This window comes from Ictidomys tridecemlineatus, chromosome 11 (genome assembly GCF_052094955.1).
Source record: "Ictidomys tridecemlineatus isolate mIctTri1 chromosome 11, mIctTri1.hap1, whole genome shotgun sequence".
NCBI classification, from domain to species: Eukaryota; Metazoa; Chordata; class Mammalia; order Rodentia; family Sciuridae; genus Ictidomys; species Ictidomys tridecemlineatus.
The window spans coordinates 69,302,330-69,322,951 of NC_135487.1; positions in this window are offsets into that span (position 1 = coordinate 69,302,330).

Here is a 20,622-nt window from a genome sequence, read left to right on the forward strand (position 1 = left end):
CCTCCAAATGGTAACAATTATTGGTTTTAATGTTGTACATGTACATGCCTTGCCACTAATCAAGACCTGTATTTATATCCTTATAAATGAATGTGTATTCACATAGCTAGTTTACATAAACATGTCCATGAATCCTGAAGTTTGTGTTTGCCTCAGGCTCAGCCATTTCACCAGGTATTGGCAAGGAGAGGCGTTGTATGATGGGAGAGACTATTTCAGTAACATTGATTGCACTAAATACTGGTGACTGAATCTAATATGGTCAGAAGAAGAAAATCCTTTATTCCCTTTATTGACTTCAATGTTTTAGGAAACCTATGAAATTTCTGGTAGTGTCAGTATCGGGTAGAATATAATATATCTTTATGAATGAATCAATGTCTGTCCATTGTAAAGTTCTGGAGTGTTAATTAAATTGGTTGCTTACACATTCTCTCCCCCACCCCCAGCTCTGAAGCCAGTTATTTTTTAAAAAAATATTTTTATTTGTTTTAATTAGTTATACATGATCGTAGAATGCATTTATGCACTTTGATATGTCATACATAAATGGGGTATAATTTCTCATTTTTCTGATTGTACATAAGTTTACAAAAGACAAGCTGTGAGAAAGTAACTTCCTTTTTGGACAGGTTGAAATAACTGGTTAATCAAAGGACTGCATTTCAATACAGTGTATCTGGATTTCAGCAAGACATTTGACTAGTTTTTGCTATTATTGTTTTTGTTTTGTTTTATGGTGTTGGGGATTGAACCCAGGGCCTTATGCATGTGAGGCAAGTACTCTACCAATTGAGCTATGTCCTCATCCCCTGACTAGATTTTTATGATACTGTTATGGAGAAAAAAATTAATGTTTTAAATGATAACACAAGTCAAAGAATATATAATTCCTCTAGGGATGTTAACAAATTAGTAGATATGAACCTGTGTGAATATCTTTCAGTATATCATAGAGCTCTAATGTTTGCTCTTTCCAAGAAGTTTTAAAATTCTTAGATGAGAACATTGAAGACTTCTGAGAATACTGATCAAATTTGGAAATGATATAATGTTAAGATTGGAGTGATTAACTTGTTCCAATTTGCCAGAGATACTCCCAGTTTGAACATTGAAAGTCCTGAGCTCTGGGAAAACCATCAGTCCCAGACAAATTAGGACAGAAGTCACCACAGGTTTGAGCAGCAACGAGAAGAGTAAGAAATTACCAGGCAACACACAGGAAAGCACTGATTTATGAGAGAGCCTAGTATAGTTGAGGAGCTAATCAGTTTTGATGGACCATATGTTAATAGGCAAAAGCATATGGTTAAGAATCAGATTCCATAGAATCTTTTAAAAAATTAGGATGAAATATTGACCAGTTTAACTATTGTACATGTAAAATTCAGTGGCTTTAAGTATATTTGCAAGAACCTTTTTCATTTTCCCAAACTAAAACACTGTACTCATTAAACATCAGCTTCCCCCCAACTCGTGGCATCCACTATTACACTTTCTCCCTATGAACTCCATGGATTTGCCTCCTACAGGTAAGTCATATGAGTAGAATCATATAGTATTTGTTATTTTGAAACTAGATAATATCACTTAGTGTAATGTTTTCAAGGTTGATCCATGTTACAGCATATGTCAGATTTTCCTTCCTTTTTAAGGCTGAATAATTTTATGTATGTAACACATTTTCTTTATCCATTCTTTCCATTCATCTCATTTTGTTGCTTATAGACACTTGAGTCGCTTCTACTTTTTGGCAATTATAAATAATGCTGCTATCAACCTGGGTGTACAAATATGTTTGGGCCCTTTAGTTTCAATTCTTTGGGATAAGTACCCAAAAATGAAATTGCTGAATCATATGGTTATTCTACTTATAATTTTTTGAGAACTACCATATTACCATAGCAACTGTACCATTTTACACTTCTACCATCAGTGCACAATGGTTCTAATTTACCACATTCTCAATGATATTTATTTTCTTTTTTGGGGGGGATTTATTTATATATTTTTGGATAATATCCATCCTAATGGGCGTGAAGTGGTACCTTACTGTGGCTTGGTTTTGTTTTTCCTAATGATTGGTGATGTTGAACACCTTTTCAAGTGCTTAGTATCCATTTGTATGTTTTCTTTGAGGAAATGTTTATTCAAGAACTTTGCCCATTTTTATATAGAGTTGCTCGGGGGGGGGGGGTTGTAGTTGATGTAACTAAACCACAGTTTTTAAATATACTATTGCCATTAGAATAAATGTGTCTCTAGACTCCTAAGTGCCATCAGATGCACTAATGTAATCCTTTTAAAAGATAAAACCATTTGAGAATTTTGAACATTATGTTAAAGATTGTATCAAAAGATTTAAATTTTAGGTGATTTGTGGTAGAGAAGCTAAGGATAAAGGTTAAAGGGCAATCAGGTCAAAAGCAAGCAGTACTGTCTGCCCTTCTTGACCTTTTATAATTGTTAGTCAAAAAACAATGTAGAGCTGGGTGCAGTGGCATATGCCTATAATCCCACTGATTTGGGAGGCTAAGGCAGGAGGATCTGAGTTCAAACCCAGCCTTAGCAACTTAGTGAGACCTGAGCAACTCAGCAAGACCCTATCTCTAATAAACTATAAAAAAGGGCTGGGGATGTGGCTCAGTGGTTAAGCCCCCTTGGTTCAATCCCTGGTACCAAAAAAATGAAGACCCTTGATAGTGGAGTTAGAAAGGAAGAGATATATGTGATTTTTTTAAATTGCTCAGTATAAAAAGGAAAAAAAGGCAGGATGACTGATGGAAGAAATCCAAGATGACTTCCTGTTTTCTGATTTAAAAGACTGGGTGGATGTCACATCATTGACCAAATTCAGGAGTCGAAGAAAGGTAAAACCAGTTTCAGATAAGATGAATATGAAATGCCTTTGAGGCAGCCAGGTGTCAAACATTGACCTGGAGCTCAGCATTATAGGCTGGACTTGAGATATACTTTTCATTGTAGAAGGGAACCCTGAACCACAGGTTGTTCAGGAACAATGTGTGTAAGAAACACCTAAATCTTTGGACCTTGCAGAGGAAAAGGAATACACAAAGAAGAGCAAGGAAAAAAATATGAACAGAGATCAAATTTGCAGTGATACAATTTCAGCTCACTATAAGAAGAACTTTATAAAAATTAGAGTTGTGCAAATGCTAGAGGGAAATTCTTTTCTTGAGCATCCCTAGGCCCTGGAACTAGTGTTGGAAATGGGATAATTAATGGTCTGGATGTCTCAGGAGGGGTACCAATCCCTGGTGAGGATTTGTTTTCCAGGCAGAGAGTACACTTTTTAATGACTATGAAAACTTACCATCTCAACAGAAAACAAGGTGAATTACCAAGACTCTGGGAGTTTTCACTTAATACTTGAGGTTTCCACGACTGATTGAATTCATTAAGGAGAAATATATGAGCCTTTTTTTTTTTCAGTTTAGTTTTCCAAGTCAAGGGCCAGGCATATCTCACTGAGAAATTACTGCAAATATTTTGGAAATATAAACCAAAATAATAACTGTGATTCTCTTATAAATAATGTTTGCTGAAAGACTCAGACTTAATGACCAAAACACTTTGGTTCCAGTAAGATGAGTAAGAGAAACTGCCAGCACTTTGGAAAGCAACTCCCCCTGTGTCCAAGGACAGCTCTGTGTGTGTTACAGTTTTATTTAGAATTATTAAATATGAATATGTGAACATAGTGAATAAAGGAAAGATGAGTAAGAACACAAACCAGAATTGTTCTTGTTCTCAGTCCCAAATCACAAGGTTTACAGAATTCCAGGGAAATGAAAAGCATCACAGTAAAATCTCTCCAAAGAGCCAGTTGATAAATATTCTGTTCTCTGGCTGGAAGGAGAGAGCAACCTTTGCCTTTGAGTGCTTTATTTGAATCTGTAACTTATAACAAGGCCACCTGCCTCAATATGCTGACTGACAGCACAGCTGCATTCCCTCAAACGAGGTCCGCTCCTGAGACCCACCAGACCTGGATGAAGTTCAGATCACCAGTTAACGTAATCTTACTGCTGGTCTCCAAGGAGTGGTTACTGCCTTTCCAAACAAAAGTGAACTGTCTGGGAACCATCTCTACAGTCTACACATAGGCAAGTTGTTTGGGAATGAAGGCAGTAAGTCCTTGTTGTCTGAAAGTAGGAATTATTTGTTTTTATACTCCCACCAACCTCATGGGGAAGGAGAAAGTGAAGTTTCTGTAAAAACTGTACCATTCTAATATTCTTCTTTTGGTGGGACAATGAGGATTTGAATCCTGCTTCAATCATTTATTAGCTGTATAAGCTTTGATATCTTTGCTTCAGTTTTCAAAAAATATGTTCAGTTATTATGATGATTAAATGAATTTATAATTCATAAAGAGCTTAGAAAAGTATAGCTACATAGTGCTGGAAGGTATAAATCCAACTCTTGTTTGACACATGTATGAGGAATCCAAGACACAGAGAGGCTAAGTCATTTGTTCTATATTTCTGTACAGATTAATCATAGAGGACTAAAATTCCCTCTTGATCCAGTTCTCTTATCTATACTTTCATCCAACAAATATTTCTTAGACTCTTATGATGTGGAAGACATTGAAAGTTAAGTGGTGAATACAGTATAGTCTGATCTCTGAACAACCATACAGTCTAGAGGAGAATGCTACTGAAAAACTGATAATTATCATACTGTGTGATAAATACTTAATATTACAAATTGGGTGGGAAAATGTGAGAGGGGTTTGGTGTATTATACTGATAAAATGTTCTCATTGCTGAGGAAAACTTATTATATCTCAACACTGCTCCACACTCTTAGAAATATGAATGTGGAAAGGTTATTACCCATACCCTCCAAATGTTGTAAAACTCATCACAAATAAACTATCACACTCCTTGTTGTATGAGCGTAGCAGACTGTATTGTGTGGAGTTTAGAAAATAAAGTGTTCACCAAGAGATGGGACAATTGGAGGAGAGGAAAATAGCATTGGACTTTGAAGGAAACAACAATCAAAACAGGGCATTTTGTGCTTAGAATTTATGCCATGAAGGCAGAAATGTCATGACTTCTTAGGCCTTTTCTAAACACGATTTCTTCCTCCAGTGCAATGGCAGTTCATATTACAGTCTTTTCCAGAATTTATAAAGAAGAACTTTAGTGGGATAGACTTAGAGCTACTATTTGTCTTCTTTTCACTATACTTCCTAGTTTACTCTTTCTCAAGGATTCTTTCTATATTTAAATTAATTTTCAAGATCATTCATCTATTTCATTCTCAGCCCTCATTCTAGTTGTCCCGTGACAAATTCTTTTCCTAACTCAGCCTTTTAAGAAATAGTTCAAAATAGGTCTTATTTTCCCTATTTAATTATTTTTCAAAATATCTCAATCTGTAGCTTTAAAGTAAAAAGATTTTTAAGCAACCAAATTGTCACAATGTTATTTTAAAAATATTTCCCAGCATGTATGACTGTGTGTATGTGAATTTTAAAATAAGTCTACTTGAGTAAGTGAATAAGAAAACAGATTAATACTAGATGCCTAGACATTATTATCTAAACTTGGATTAATTTTTCCAAATTAAATATGCAATCATAGACACAAAATGATTAGGATAAAAATGATGTAATAAAATCAACTTTAAAATAGATATAGCAAGTCGGATTTCCTAGAAGTCTTCAAATGCTTGTTTAAGAATGGCCAAAACAATTGAAATAAAAGATAAAAAAGTTCCCAAACAATTCTTTGAAATCATATTTCTAAATATTTATAAATTCCCCCATTCTTTACTTTAGGGAAAAAAATTATTTTCCCAGGAAGGAAACTTCACTATAACAAACCACTCAGTATTTCCCTTGCTAGGAAATAAGCCAGATGATTCCAACACAAAGAATTTTATTTGGTAAAAAATTCAGAAATATAGGAAAATTTTATTAACTCTTTTGGTACTATCTACTATTGTTAGTTCCTAGAATTTTCCTTCTTGTTTAAAGAAGACAATAATCAATGTCTGTTGTACCTCAGATAGAGCATTAATCTCCAGGATATATAAAGAACTTTAAAAAATCAACACCAAAAAAATAAATAACCTAATCAATAAATGGGTAAGGAACTGAAAAGACACTTCGCAGAAGAAATACAATTGATCAAAAAATATATGAAAAAAATGTTCAACAATTCTAGAAATCAGAGAAATGCAAATCAAAACTACATTGAGATTTCGTCTCACTCCAGTCAGAATGGCAATTATCAAGAATACAAGGCAACAATAAATGTTGGTGGATGTGGGAGAAAAGGTACACTCATACATTGCTGGTAAGACCACAAATTTGTGCAACTAATCTGGAAAGCATTATGGAGATATCTCAGAAAACTCGGAATGGAACCACCATTTGACCCAGCTATCCCATGCCTCAGTTTATACCTTCAGGACTTAAAATCAGCATACTACAGTGACACAGACACATCAATGTTAACAGCAGCTCAATTAATAATAGTCAAACTATGAAACCAATCTAGTTGCCCTTCAACAGATGCATGGATAAAGAAAATGTGGTATACACACAATGGTATATTACTCAGCCTTAAAGAAGAGTGAAATTATGAAATTTTCCAGTAAATGGATGGAACTGGAGACTATCATGCTAAGCAAAATAAGCCAAACCCAAAGAACCAAATGCCAAATCTGTTCTCTGATATATAAATGTTAATTCACAATCGTGGGGGCTAGGGAAGAATGGAGGTACTTTGGGTTATACAGAGGAGAGTGAATGGAGGGGGTCTAGGGGTAGGAATCTTAGTAGAATGAATCAGACATTATTACCCTATGTCCATATATGATTACATGGCCAGTGTAACTCTATATCATGTATAACCAGAAGAATGAATAGTTATACTCCATTCATGTAGGATGTGTCAAAATGCATTCTATTGTCATGTAGAAATAATTAGAAATAATTAAAAAATAATGTCTATTACAAAATAAAAACAAAAAACAAAAAATCTAGTAACCAGAAGCAAGTAGTTGTGTGAGATCAGTATGACATTCTAGAGCCTGAACTGGGATCAAGAGGCATGGATTTACTCCTAATGAAGAAGAAGAGAATGAATTCCATAAATATGTTTTTAAATGTTTCACTTTTTAAAATATTTTCACTAAAAGTATAGCATTTGACAATTTTGACAAATGTGTACACCATGAAACCATCACCAGAAACAAAACAATGGCACATTTCCATTCACCCCAGAAAATTTTCTCATGCCTATTTGCAATCAATCCCCAGTGGCCTCACAAACCCATATCATTACTATTCCACAAGGCTATTGATTTTATTTCTTGTGCTAGAAGATTATCTTCTCTAGAACTTCATATAAATGGAACCATATATTAGGTACTCTCTTTTGTCTGGCTTCTTTTGGCTCAGCTGTTTTTGAGATTCATCTATGTTGTTGTGTGCATTAATGTTTTCTTTTGCTACAAAGATTATCCCATTGTTTAAATACAACACAATTCATTTCTTCATCCATTTGTTGGACATTTGGGTTGTTTCTGGTTTGAGACTGTTATAGAGTTGCCATGGATGATCTATCATCTTGTTTTTTGTTTTCCACCTGTTCCTTCTAATTATTTATGTTTCTTTTTCTCCTTCCCTGCTTTTATTTTGGGTTAGTAAATCATGCTGTCATGTTATTTTTATTCCCTTTACTGATTTTCTTTGGTTTTGCAGTGGTAGGAATCAAACCCAGGGTGTGGAGCATGCTTGCCAAGTGCTAACCAGTGAGTTACACCTGACCCCAGTCTGGGTTCTTAACTACATTTCTTCATTATTATTTATAAGTGGTGGAGTTAGCTCTAACAATATGTATGTTTAATTTATCAAGGATTTTCTAGAATTCATTATTTTACCATCTCAATTTATACCTGCCATTTCATATTTCCATTTACTACTTTTCATGTGATGAATATAATAATCTTACAATAAGTGTTGGCAAGGATGTGGGACTGCAAATTGGTGCAGCCAATATGAAAAGCAGTATAGAGATTCCTTGGAAAGCTAGGAATGGAACCACCATTTGACCCAGCTATCTCTCTCCTCGGCCTATACACAGTGACAGAGCCACATCAATGTTTATAGCAGCACAATACACAATAGCTAAACTGTGGAGCTAACCTAGATGCCCTTCAGTAGATGAATGGATAAAAATAATGTGGCATATATACACAATTGAATTTTACTCAACATTAAAAGAGAATAAAATAATTTGCAGGTAAATGGATGGCGTTGGAGAAGAAAATGATAAGTGAAATTAGCCAATTCCCCCAAACCAAATGCTGAATGTTTTCTCTGATATAAGAAGGCTGACTCATAGTGGGGTAGGGAGGGGGAGTATGGGAGGAATAGATGAATTCTAGATAGGGCAGAGGAGTGGGAGGGAATGGGAGGAGGTTCTGGATTAGCAAGGATGGTGGAATGTGATGAATATCATTATCCAAAGTACATGTATAAAGGCATGAATTGGAGTGAACATACTTATATACAGAGGTATGAAAAATTGTGCTCTATATGTGTAATAAAAATTGTAATGTTGGGCTGGGAATGGGTCTCAAGCGGTAACGCGCTCGCCTGGCATGCGTGGGGCGCTGAGTTTGATCTTCAGCACCAAATAAAAATAAAATAAAGATGTTGTGTCCACTGAAAACTAAAAAAAAAATTAAAAATTAAAAATTCTCTCTCTTTAAAAAAAAGAATTGTAATGCATTCCACTGTCGTATATTTAAAAAATTAAAATAAATAATCTTACAAAAGTATAACTCTACCTGCCTTACCTTTGTAAGTATCTCACTTTACAATGTTATTTTTCTTTTAAATGGCGACTTTTATATTTACTCATTCATTACTATAGATTAAAATTCCTCATGGTATTCTTTCTCTTTAGTCTCAAGAATATCTTCAAGCATATCTTATCATGCAGGTCTTTACTTTTTAAAAAGATTGTTCCCACAGCCTTAGAAAATTGGCTTGACAACTTTCTTTCAGCACTTTAAAAATTTCATTTCATTGTCTCCTGGACTCTGTTGATTCTGATAAGTTTACCATTATTTGTATCATTGGTCTTCTGTATTTAATGTGTCTTTCTGCCTCTACTTTCTAAGTTTTCTTTTTGGCTTTCAATGTTTCATTATGATGTGCTTTTACTAGTTTTTCTCTTTATGTTAATTGTGCTTGAATCTTAGATATAAGTGGGCCTTTTTAATCCAATTTAGGATAATTTTAGCCATGATGTCTTCAAATACATGTGTTTTATATATGTGTTTATATATGTGTGTGCATATACACACAAACACATATGTCATATATATGTTGAGTATATATAAATTTTCTGCTCTGTTTACTTTTCAGTCCTCTGTTACATGTACATTAGATGGTTGACTTTGTCCCACAGGCTCCCAGGCTCTGGTCATCTTCATTTTTTTTCTCTCTTTTTCAAATTAGAAAGTTTCTCTTCAATTCTTTACCTCTGTTCTTTAGATTGGAAGATGTCTTTCTTTGGGATCACTGTTATTCTTCAAGATCACTGACTCTCCTTTGCCATCTAAAATTTGATGTTAATCCCATATAGTTAAATTTTTTATTTTAATTTTAATTTTTCATTCTAGAATTTCCCTTTTTGTTGTTTTTTAGTTCTCTGCAAAGATATCCTACCTGTTCCCTCTGTAAGATCTTATTCTCCGTCACTTATGTGAACACATATTCCTTTGATTCTTTCAGCTTATTGATAATGGTATTGCCAAGTTTTTATTTGCTAAAACTAATGTGGGTACTATTGGGGTTAATTCATATTAATTGCTTTTATTGAGTATGAAATTTCTTTGCATGTCTAATTATTTTGTTTATATAGAAAACTTTGTTAACAATTCATTGTAGAGACACCAGATTCTATTTTCTTCTTTAGAAGAGAGTTGATTTTTGTTCTATAAGTAGTTCAGTTGCTGGACTATCATTGTATAACAATGATATAACAACTATCATTGTATAACTCTGAGCCATCACTTTTCCACTAGAATTTTCAATTTTACCAGTTGTAGAATTAAGGGCAATTGAGGATTAGACTGTAAAACTCTTTCGGCAGTAGTTTAGGAGTAGCCACTGGCAAATAAAAATAAGCCTATTTTTGCAAAACTGCAGAGTAGTTTCTTACTTGAACTTACTAGTTTCTTACTAGAACTTAGGTGAGCTTGGTCTTGTGCTTATTTATTTATTTATTTTTTCATTCTTTTCACAGCATGATCTGTGGAAAGTTCAAATAGTTTCCAGATCCCTGTTACTTGGCCATATTTCTCTCTTCAGGAGATAGAGTATATAGAGGTTGAAGCTTTGTTATAGTGGATCTCAAGTAGGTCTTATTCTAGAGTGTGGTCCTTATTGAGTATGGCCTTAATACTAGTATTTTAGTTGAATGGCTCAGTCCCTCTATTTCAACTGTGCTGGCATGCCAAAGTTCTACAGCAGTGTTTGGGCTTCACCCTTCTTTTTTTCCTTCTTTCAGGGATTATGGTTTTGTGTTGCCGTTTATCCAGTGTCTAGAAACAGTTGTCTTATATATTTTGTTCAGTGTACTGTGGTTTATGGCAGATTTCACTGCTGTTCCAGTTATCTATCCAGAAGCAGAAGTCTTTGACAGGTACAAAATGACTTTGAATTTTGGTTTTCATGACCTGGTGGTAATGGCTCCATTAACTGACAAAGAAAATCAAAGATCAAGAGCAAATTTGAGAGAAATGATGAATTGGGTTTTGTTCATGTTGCATGGGAGGTATTAAAAAGGCTGATAATAAAAGATATGGTTAATTTTATTCATTAGTGTACTTTAAATCGATCAACATGTATTTATGCATAAACTATTCTTCCCTCTTATGTTTAAATATCCTATGTAAATTGCAAAAAGTAAATACAAATAGCACTGATTCTGACCCTTCTTTGAATTATTTTATAATAAAAACCAAGATATAGGGAAAAAATGTTTATTTTCAAAGTGACTTGTCAAAAACTTGAGTATTTTTTTTAAATGAATGAATGAGAATTATTTAATCTGGTGGGGAAACTATTTCCTCCATTTTTCCACCCTCCACGGGTATTACATATTGGCTACAGTGAACCAGATATAACTGTGCCACACACAGTGTTCTTAGTGAAATACAACTCCTTCAACGTACCAACCACAAATATGACAGACTTGGAAGAACATGAGCAATAATGATGAATATATTTGGGTGTTCTGTGGGTTTAGGCATCAAAGCAAAAAACTATCATTGTATAACTCTGAGCCATCACTTTTCCACTAGAATTTTCAATTTTACCAGTTGTAGAATTAAGGGCAATTGAGGATTAGATTGTAAAACTCTTTCAGCAGTAGTTTAGGAGTAGCCACTGTCAAATAAAAATAAGTCTATTTTTGCATAACTGCAGAGTAGTTTCTTGCTTGTACCCAGTACATGATTTCTTACAGGTAGCTGACAGCTCATGGGACTGCAACCTTGAGCCAAGAGTACACAGTGATTTGCATCCTCTGTCTTCCTGGCTATAGGCTATATAGATGAATATTAATTTGTACTAATCTTGGTTACATGAAGACAAACAGTGAAGTCCTATGCCTTGCTTTGAAGGTTAGAAAAGGTGAAATAATTCATAATTTTTAATGCCTTTTAGTTAGCTTCAGAATAGTTATTAGATGACAGGATGCTCTAAATCCTATATTTTACTTATTTAGTCATTTAAATTCCTGGTGCTTAACTCAGTGCCTGATCCATGAAAAGTGAGTTTGAAAAGTCTTTGTTACTGAATGAACACCAGGAAAACCCACCTACTCTGGTTAATTTGGCACAGGGGACTCCAGGTAAAGGTAACATACTCGTATTCTAACACCTTGAGTCCAAACTGACCATAAAGTGCTTTCATACCTCAGTGGAATGAAATAGGTATTCTTTACCACAAAAATGGATATTGGTAAACCTTCAATCTAAACCTTGGCCTCATAATTTATTTCTTAGCTTTGTGATAAATAACCTATGTAATATCTCTCAATTTTCTCATTTGTAAAAATGAGAAAAAAATGGGGGTAATAACTATATTGACTTCATAGAATTATTTCAAAGAATTATTTTAATTATTAAAAGATAAACAGCATTAATATGTGCCAGACATAGTAAAATCTTATCATATAGTTATTTCTGCTCTATAGTTGATATTGAGTAATTTTAAGAGGATACATTAATAAGAACAATACATATTTACAAATGCCAACCAGAAGTAAATAGACATACTTTGATTATTAACCAAAAAAAGACTATATACCAAGTTGTTTTCCAAAACATAATAAATTAGTTCTTATATAAGCAAAGATTTTTAAATAGTTTTGACCAATTCTCATGACTAAATAATATATAGATATATATTTATTTCATAACTATAAAACTATAGTTTCTTGAATGGTACCCCCCAAAGAGCTCTGTTGAAGTCCTAACACCCCAGTATCTGTGCATATGACCTTATTTGAAAACAGGGAGTTTGCAAATGTAATAAAATTAGGATGAAGTCAGATTGGATTGGGGTAGGCCCTAAATCCAGTGGTTTCTTTATGTAGGAATGGAGAGGGAGATTCAGAGGCACAAACACTCAGAGAAGCAATGTGTGTGTTTGCAGCCAAGGGATGAATACTAAAAACCAGTAGAAGCTCAGCAGAGACAAGGAGGGATTCCTCTCTGGATGCTTCACACAGAGGATGGCCCTGCCAACACCTAAGTCCAGAATCTAAGTTTCCAAAACTGCGAAAGGATAAAAATTCTGTTGTTTGAAGCCACAGTGCCTATAGTACTTTATTATGGCATTCTGAGGAAACTAATACAATAACTTAAAAAGAAGTAGGCATTTTTCTCCATGTTTCTAAGTTATTGTGAAACAAAGCTTTAAAAATATTTTTAGTTGGATTTGTTTAAAATACATGGTTCGTAGGCAGGAACTTCACACTTCATTTTCCGTTTAAACTTTTTTGGAGGAGAATGATATTTATAAACTATGGAACGACAACTACAGGAAGAGATGTTTTAAACATGGGCTATGTTTAAGTAATGTTACTGATCTTGAAGGAGTGTGAGTTGCATTCTAGTACAGTGGAAGTTCTTTATAATGTTTTCCAGGAGGTTAGGTCTCTGAATTCTATGTGCAGGAAACCATTACATGGGGGAAAATATTGCTTTATGGGTTCTGGCTGGGACTTACAAGTGTCATGTATGAGAAAACATTGAAATTGGGGGAAGGGAGGAACATTATTACAAAGCGATTATGCAGTATGTTTCAAAATTATGAGAATGGTTAATTTGAATTTATTCTTATTCAATTGATTTTGTTCACATTTTTGGACTTGATTTTACTCACATTAAAAAATATATATCTTCATTGGAAATAAAATCAAAATGTAAATAGAAAGTCTTTTAACCAAACGCACACATTGCTTCTTGAACTATTTTTCCTAGAAGACACAGGGCATAGGACCAGCCTTCTAAATTGTGGACACACACGAAGGGCATTAAGAGGTAAGGGGCATCTAAAATTTAGGCAGCAGGCAGTGTGGGAAAAAAGAAAGAGCTTTGAATTTAGAATTCAGGTAGTTTTAAGACACATGAAAATTCATTTACATGTATTTTACCATTTAGTTTTTTTTTTATCTATATAATAGGACAATACTTACCTCATTGGATCTTTTTAAATTTTATTTATTTTTTATTATTCACTTGTGTTTTTTAATTTTTTTTTTTTAGTTGTAGTTGGACACAATATCTTTATTTATTTATTTATATGTGGTTCTGAGGATCGAACCCAGAGCCTCGCACATGCTAGGCGAGTACTCTACCACTGAGCCACAAGGCCAGCCCCCATTCACTTGTTTTTTGAGATATGGTCTCACTATGTTGCCCAGTCTGGTGTTGAAATCACGGGCCGTCTCAAAATCATGGGGCTCAAGTGATTGTCTTGCCTCAGCTTCTGGAATGGCTGTGACTATGTGTGCTATCACACCCAGTTCCTCATTGGTTCTTGAAAGGATTGTTTGAGTTAACATACACAGAATTGAGAAAATAATTTCTGGCATTAATAGATACTCACTAAATGTCTTTTCTTATTTTCTGTTGAATCTTTAACACACGTTTGTGATCACTTCTCTCCCTTTAGATCCTGGAACTGAGAGAAGACTGAATGAAGTGCAAGCACTTGTGTTCAATGACTAGGATATTCCAGTATCTGCCTGAGCGGTGTGGAAACTGTTTGGTTTCTCTTGGATGAGTAGAGGCTTCCCATCATGCCAGACAGTGCCTTGAATTACCTGTTCAGGTATGACCACTTTTTCTCCCTGAACTCAAGGGAGGTTTCTGTTCACTTGGCAATTCCAGTACGGTGTAAAGGAAAGATTATTGAACTGTAAGTAGTGAGAATTAGACTGAGGCAAATCTCTCTGGTCCCTAATTACTTTAACTGGAAAATCAGGAAAGGGAGAATATTGCCCTCCAACATTATTTTTGAGCTATGTTAGCTAACATAGTTTGGAATCAAGCAGCCTTTATTTAAATGTCAGCTCCACTGCTTATAGTTATTCAATCTTTGATAAATCATTTGGTCTAAGTTTTAGCAATGCTAATTATAAAATAGGGAAAGTATCTAATTGAAAGAATTGTAATGACTCAATGAGAACAAATGCTGGAACCACATGATTCAAAGCAAATACTCCCATTCATTAGATCAGTGGTATTTTGGCATCAACCAGAATTACCCAGATGGCTTGCTAAAACTCAGAAGAGAGGTAAAGGGATCATAAGTTCTAACCTAGCAGATCTGGAGTGGAGGTCTATAAGGAGTATCTGCCATAGATACGCTGTGACATGCCGGGACTCATTAAGTTGGTGGCCATAAGGAACAGCAGCCATTGAACTGCTTAGTCATGTCTGCTTGCAATTGATAAAGAGCTGTAATGGGCACTAGGCATAGGCATGTTTAGGAATGACTGTTTGCAATTGATAGGGAGCACAGCTCCATGGACATGCTGAAAGAACATGCCCAGTTGTGATTACACCATCTCACTGGACATAACCAATGGACACTGACTTTCACTGGGTGTAACCAATCACCAACATACACCACTAACTTGGAATTATATTTAAATTGCTGATCCTGCCATATTGAAGAGTTTTGCTCCAAGGACATGGGTGAGACTGGCAGCCTTGCTGTCCATCCCTGGACTGACTCCACCATTCCCTAATGCCCAGTCTTTGACTGGAGAGAACCACCAGAGAAGGACAAGGTCTGCTCTTTGACTAAGAGAAGTCATGTGGCATTGGAAATATTTGGAGGCTCCTGGTTGCCCTAGGATTGTGTGATTTGCTTATAGTATTTAATTAGTGTGCATTAAATGCTAGTTGGGATACTCCAGCATACCCAACATTTTTTGCATTAACTGTTTATATTTGATGATTGTTGTGATTCAATATATGCTTGCATTTAAAGGCAATCCGCCAAAGAGTAATAATAATAGCACAACTTATGACAAAGCCCCAAACCTTACATCTCTAACAAATGCTCTGGTGATGCTGTTGGGCGAAAGATCATTAATCTGAAAACCACTGCTCCGGACCAGGAGTTAGCAAAGTGCCGCACTTAAGCCAAACTTGGCCCATTCCCTATTTTTGTAAAAAAAAAAAAAAAAAAAAAATTATTGGAACATAGCCATATCCATTGTCTACAGCTGGAAAGACTGAGTAGTTATGACAGAGACTGTATGGCTTTCACAGCCTAAAATATTGACTATTTTGTCCTTTACAGAAAAGTAAACAGTTCTGCTCTAGGCTCTCATCTTCCCAAGGAGTTTGGGGACTCTGATCATTTATTTAAAATTTCTTTCCTGTCAAGAGACCTAGTTATTTTCCCAAATATTAGAAAACATGAAATTTTCTAAGCCTGAAGACGAACTGAATCTGGAGAGACCTAAAGGTGCTCTCACAGACCATAGTTGTTAAGAGGTCTTTTGCATTTGAACACCCCCCCCTCCCCCGCTGTACCTGTAGTCTTGGATGAATTATTTCCTGTACATGTTAAATTGGGATTAAAGGAGTTAATATATTTGAGACAGTTAAAAAAAAAGTTCCCAGCACATAGGAAGTACTCAATGAGTGTTGGTTGGCACCATTAATATTATTACTAGAAATAGGAATGTTAAGGGTACTCTGTTCTCAGAACCATATTTTCCCTTTCTGAGCTTTTCAAACATTTTAATTAGCACACAACATTAAATGTACTCATTGTGTGTTTATGATAGCAATGCAGCCACTTATTCTAATTTAAAATATTTGATCACAAATCTGGCTGTCTCTAATAATTATCAAAAGCAAAGACAATTTCATTTTTATGGGGGTGATTCATTAGAATTAACAACAAAATTAATAAGACCTAACCCAAAGGTTTTCTTTTTTCAGCAGTCCTCTGTGGAGCCGTAAAGGCTTTTCAGAAGTGGGAAGGAGATCAAAGGTTCTTTAAATCAGAAAATCCAGCATATCATACTGAGGAATCTCTGTGGTCAAGCTTAAAAATTTGTACACTGAGTTGTTTGTTTGGAGCCTGAGGCTCTCCAGAAGAGTCTTGGAGAATGATGGGTTCTTTTTGGGTTCCGTCTTAGAGCTGTTTCGCTTGTAGAAATTTGTCTTCTAATAATATTTGAACTTGAGGCAACAAGTTGAAAGGGCTCCCTGGGTGACATTCAGCTTCATTCTTTCTCATCTTGTCCAGATTGCAATCTTGCTCTCTCTCTCTGTCTCTCAACATTCTGTCACTACTCTTTTCTTTCACTTCCTGGAAGCCTGATGATCATAGTAACAGGCAGACCTAGATTCAAGTCTTAGTTTTTCCCTCATAAAATGTCTGAGCCTGGACCTCCATTTCCTCTTTTCTGAAATGGGCTAATAGAATAACAGGTATACAGGTATGGTGAATGTTTAACAAGTATTTAAGCATATGAAAAGTGTCTTGCAGAGTACCTTGTGCCTGTACCATGTGCATTCCAGAGTACCATGTGCACTCCATAAAAGTTAGAGCTTTGTTTTCTAACCTGTTACACGCACCATTTTTGAGTGTAATAAGACTTTATAATCTGTCTTTAGCCCTTTAAAAATGGATTTCTACATAATAAGAATCTGAGTTCTTTAAGTTGAATTGTAAACCCTCACTCAGAGGGTTCCCTGAAAGAATTAAAAGCAGCTGGGGACAGTCACAGTCTTTCCTTTAAGTTAGCCAGAGGAATCACTTTGGTCAGGATAAAAGAATTGCCCGGGGAGAAGCCTTGTGGTGTTAATGAGGCAATTAACGCTTGGTTTAAAATAGTAGCTAGATTCCAGTTGAAACAGAAGGAGTTGGATGACAATGGCCTGCAGTGGTTATAGGTGGAAACAAGGCAGAAGGAACAAGTATTTAAAGAAACTGAACTGCTAAGTTAGTGGGGGTACATACAAGATTTGAAAAAAGAAATGTTCTCTAACTCTGGTATTGTATAGGTAAGTGAATATTATGTACAGGTATTATTAAAAAATTGGTTTCTATTTAAAAACAGGAGTGGATGGAGAGTTTATTTCTACACCTGTACAACTCCACTCTAGATGTAAGGTAAACTATCTTATCGATATTTCCTCAATTCTGTATTTTCCATCGACAGCCTCAAAATTGCTGATGAAACTTCCTTGGACTTATCCATTACCGCGATGGACACAAAGTTGCAGAATAAAACCATGATTTGCACCTTTCTCTGAGTCAAAACCAAACCTTGAAACTTAAAAAATTGAAGGTAAACTTCTACAATTCAACCTTCATGTCCCTCTTCCTCTCTACTCTCAATCATATAAAACCTTCTTCCCATCCCCAGTGGTAACTCTGTTTCTTGGTTCCTGGTTACAGAAATTGGATTCATCACTGGGCACGATGACACATGTCTGTAATCTCAGTGACTCAGGAGGCTGAGGCAGGAGGATAGCAAGTTCCAGACCAGTCTCAGCAATTTAGAAAGGCCCTAAGCAACTTAGCAAAATCCTGTGTCAAAATAAAAAATAATAAAAGGGCTGGGATGTGTCTTAGTGATAAAGCACCCTGGATTCAAAACCCAGTAACCCCACCCAAAAGAAAAAAACTGGATTCATCTGTTCATCACAAACATTGTGCCCCGTTCCAAGGAATCTTTTTGAGCAGCAGGGATAAACTTGCCTTTCAGTATTTCTATTCCTCATGGTAGATGATTGAGAGGTAACCTGCAGAAGACCTAGTACAAAGTTGTGTCATGTTCTGCATACCAATCTAGTCCCAATCACACCTCAATAATGCCTGCTAAAAACTTTATAAATATTTGTTGATTTAAAAAATAACTAAACAATTAAGACCAGAAATAACTAACTTTTCTCCCAAAAAAGACGTTTTAAAATCTGAAGGCAGGGATACTTGAATCCAATCCTAAATTTATAGCATATTTTTTCATGTGCTTTTATAGACAAAGCCTTTCAAAGTATACAACCTTCAAGTATACAACCAGGACTTTTTAAAGACACTAGAGAGCTGAATTAGGGATAAAGGTTTCAAATACGCTTTGTCTGCTAAATAATGTGGTATTTATAAAAATTCATCTGGTTTGGAGTTTAAATTTCCACCCTAGCTTTAATTAATCAAGAATTTAAACTTCAGAGAGCAAGGAAAATTTGACTAGGTTGGTCTGACCAAGGTTGGTCTGACCAAGATTTTTTTTTAAACTCAATTATTCCTAATTTATTCCAGAATCTTTCTTCCCGAAAGAGTTGATGTTCAATTGGCCATGAACAATAATCAATGAAGTTCATTATAAGTAAGTTGACTTATTTCATGTTTAGATAGTTGCAGAAACATTTTAGAAACATTTGTGGAGCCTCAACAATGACAATAACAAACAATTCAGAATATAACATTCTCAGGAATTGAGCTATGGTGTCTATGGTATGTATGGGTATAGCTGATATGATACAGGGATACCACTGCTTGAAGGAAGAACTGGGGGGAAGAGAGAAGGGGAAGTTATATATATCCAGGTAGAAATACTTGATGAACATAATAAACAAGTTTTTCAAAAAGAAAAAGAAATCACTGAACAGGATTGATGGAGAGGTACTCCTTCCACCACCAGTGACTTGCATGGCCATTAATTTGTAATAGAGATTAATTCGTGTTTGTTTAGTTTCTCAAAAGAACTGGCTCATTGGTGGAGAAGAATGTATCAAGAGAGTCAGACAATTACACAATGATCTCAGGACAATGTGTAAAAGGCATCCTGACGATTACAATGATGTCTTTGTTCTGTGCCAAAACATCTTAATTTTATTTGGCCTCCTTGATGCTGGCATTGAAAATCACAAACAGCTGTTTTACATCAATGCTAATTTGGTACATTGCACACAGTCCATCAGTTGTAAAGTGCCATCAATCAATTCTCCAATTTTTTTTTAACAAGCACAAGGCCAGATAAGATAGGCTTTAAGACAAACCAGCTTCAACTCTGGAAAGCAGTATTTTACACTGGTCATGTACCTTCCTCTTCCCACTCATATTTTTTTTTTTCATAGTCCTTAGCACCCGTGACTAATAATACCATGTGCTTAATTTCAGGCTGTGCCCTGTCCTCATCTCAACTTTATTAGTTCACCCAAATCCTGCTTCCTTGAGTGAACATCACAGATGGCATGTTTTATAATTAGCACGTTGGTCATACAGATTTAGTACAGTTTAGTGCATGGGAGGGCAAGCTCTTTTATAGTGTCCCAAATCTACTCCCCCCCCATCCTCTTTGGTACCTTCTCTTACCAAAATTTCGTGTTTCTATTGTTGAAGAAGCTGAAAAATATTTTCTGTCATCCGTAGAGGAAAACTGACTACATAAATCCAGATTAATATTTTCACAGTGCATTATAGGTTAAAAAAATTGTAAGAGACTATCACTAGCTTTTTAGGAAAAAAAACTAGTATAGTTAATGATGTTAGGTACTAAAATGTCTAAAATATATTTGTTATCAAATACTATTTAAGTTGCAGTGAATAAGATCTCCTTTAATGCAAACTAAGTTCAAAGAAAAAATAAGAATTATAAAATATTTTGGATATTCTTCCAAATACTGGTTAATTTGACATGAAATAAATAATTTATCCCCTGTAACAGGAATTAATGGTATTCTAAATAAATTTATGATCTATGAGCTTGGCAATAGGGAGGGAACAAAGCTAAGATTGAGAAAAATAGCATAAATTAAGGCACATGGTGAGACGAAGGGATCTTCCAACATTGCAGAAATTATGTGCAAGCTTTATTTCAAATAAATTAAGTGTGCCTCTTAGTGTCAGATTTGTAAAGCGGAGAATGCTGACATTGCTACTGGAGAACTCCACAGCTAAGGACCTCTGTCTGATGGGAGGAAAAAAACTATTTGGTATTAAGCTATTAATAGTGATATTATAAACATGACATCTTCCTTCTACCACTTATTACCAGCAAAATGAGACTATTC